Here is a 2637-nt window from a genome sequence, read left to right on the forward strand (position 1 = left end):
CAAAGGACAGGTCAACTCAAAAGAAGTTCAACAAAGATGCAGAACATCTAAACTATACAATCAGCCAACTTGAACTTGTGAATGTATTCAGAGTACTGCACCTAACTATAACTCAATTCACTTTCTTTTCAAGTGCACATGGTACATTCTCCAGAATTAATCATATATTAAATCATAAAGCAAGCCTCAACAAACTAAAAAACATTGAAATAATACAAAGTATTTTCTCAGACCATAAAACTAGAAATTAACCACAGAAGAGTGAAGCTTACAAAACCATCAATGCGGAAATTAAAGAACTCTCTGCTGGAACATTATTAGGTTATAAAAGAAATAAAGAATGAAATTTTAAAAGTTCCTTGAAACAAATTATGATGAAAATACAACTTACCAAAATCTACAAGACACAAGTAAGGCAGTCCTCCGGGGACAGGGAGTTCATAGCAATAGGCACACACATAAAAAAGGAAGAAAAAAGAAGAATCAATGATCTAACGCAACCTTCAGCAAATAGAAAAAGATCAACAATCTAACCCTACAGCCTCTAGAAGAAAAGAAATTATAAGGACAAGAGCTGAAATCAATGAGATAGAAATTAGAAAAACCATTGAAACCATCAATAAGACCAGGAGCTGGTTTTTAAAAAGGGTCAATAAAATTGGCAAGCCACTGGCAATTTAACAAAAGGGGGGGGCGAGGATGGGAGGGGTGGAAGACAGAGATATCTTGTAATTAAGAAATGACAGAGGTGGGGGCGGGTAGTTGTGTGGTGTCCCCGCAGCCCAGGCATACAGAGCCGGGTCTGTCCCGGCCAGACATGATGTCGGACAACGAGGACAACTTTGATGGTGACGACTTTGATGATGTGGAGGAAGATAAAGGGTTAGATGACTTGGAGAACACTGAGGAGAGGGCCAGGAGAACGCTGAGATCCTCCCCTCCGGAGAGTGGCCACAGGCCAACCAGAGCAGATCACCACACCATACATGACCAAGTACAAGCGAGCCCGAGTGCTGGACACCCGAGCCCTCCAGATTGTGATGTGCACCCCTGTGATGGTGGAGCTGGAGTGGGAGAGAGACCCTTTGCTCATCGCCATGAAGGAACTCAAGGCCCGGAAGATCCTCATCATCATTCGCCGCTACCTGCCTGACGGGGTATCCAACATTTTTCTTAGAAAGTTGTTTTGTTTGTTTTGGTTTTTTCTTTTCTCTTTCTTTTTATATTCTGCTTTTTGTTCTAGTAGGTCAGTATTCACAATCCTATCTTCCGTTTCATTTCTTTGTTCCATCTCCTCACCTCTGTTCATGTGTCTCTCCATCATGTTAACAGCATCAGAAACACTGGGACTCATATTTTGGATTGTGTTTTTTTTTGCTTTTCCAGGGTCTCAAATGCCTCATTTGTTTTTTCTGCATTGTTTTGGATTTTTTTTAAGCTTCTCCTGGTTTTTGCTTGCAGTGTCCTGTAATTCTTCTGTTTGTCTTTCTCCCTTTGAAAATAATCATTGTTCTTTTAAATTCTGCCAGAAAGTTCCATCAGACTCTCTGGCTTCAGGAAATCCATTGATACTGTGTCACTTTTGGGTGTTAACAGCTTGTTTGGGGCTTGTGTAGGTTGTGAGGTAGATTGCTTCCTATGTGACATTGTTGTGGTAGATTTTTTTCATGTCTGAGGTGACAGCAGGCCCTTGATCTGAAGTCACTGCTCCAGAAGCGTATGGGACAGCTAGCTACCTTCCCTGTGTTTCTCTGAACTTCTGACCCAAGACTTGTTGCTTCAGTTTGGGAGAGAAAAAGACTGGGAAGGCAACCTCTTCTGTCTGAAAACTGTTGCATCTAGGTCAGTCTAAGGTGCTCTGGGCTAAAGGAAATTAATTGACTAGACATGAGGAGATGCAAGTCAGAGCTTGGAGATGCTCACAGAGTGGGCATGTACAGCAGGTACATGCATTAATATACATTGGGTGGGCACGTGTACAGATGCATGGGGGGAGGGGAGATGCATGTGTAGATGCTTATGGGGGGTGCGGGAGTGTGTGTGCAGGGCCCTGAATGGAAAACCAGGAAGTCTTGGTTTTCCCCTTGAGAACTGGGTCTGCTGCTTCAATTGAACTCCAGCTGTTTCACTCTCTCCTGCTTGAATTTAAGTGATTCCATGTGTTCCAGCAAAAGATCCTCACATAGTATCTCACTCAAATTCCAACTGTCATGCTCATTCCTGGTGGGTTGCTGAGTCCTGGCAGGTCAGCAGTTCCTGGTAGGTTGTGGTGGGTTGTAGCATGTCTGTCACTGGATCCAGGCAGGTTGCTGGGTCCCAAGAGGTCACTGCTCCAGGTAGATGGCTCTGGCATCGCTCTTTTTCCCCTCACTCTTTTTCCCCCACTATTTTTCAAGGTGGTGTCTGTTCAGTTTTTTCCTAGTTAATAGCCCTCCATGTCTGCTGGCAACATGGCAGCTGCTGGCAACATGGAGGCCACTGGTGATGCGTTTCGTTGTCTAACTTTCACAAACATATGTTGTTGTTGTTATTTTTGTTGTTGTTGTTGTTATGTGCTATTGAGTCACCTGTGACTCATAACAACCCTATGTACAACAGCTCTGAATTATGCTCTATCCTGACCCAACCTAATTGTCT

At 43.3% G+C, this 2637-nt stretch overlaps 1 pseudogene across 1 annotated transcript; it reads left to right on the forward strand.

Moving 5' to 3' along the window:
• Positions 1-820: 820 nt before the first annotated feature.
• LOC102845825 lies at positions 821-2426 on the forward strand (annotated as a pseudogene). Its single transcript, XR_439024.1, has 2 exons — positions 821-1157; positions 2397-2426. The product of XR_439024.1 is annotated as a DNA-directed RNA polymerases I, II, and III subunit RPABC2-like (transcript).
• The last annotated feature ends 211 nt before the right edge of the window (positions 2427-2637 follow it).

The sequence above is a fragment of the Elephantulus edwardii genome, unplaced genomic scaffold (genome assembly GCF_000299155.1).
Source record: "Elephantulus edwardii isolate Elephantulus edwardi_28Jun2011 unplaced genomic scaffold, EleEdw1.0 scaffold00334, whole genome shotgun sequence".
NCBI classification, from domain to species: domain Eukaryota; kingdom Metazoa; phylum Chordata; class Mammalia; order Macroscelidea; family Macroscelididae; genus Elephantulus; species Elephantulus edwardii.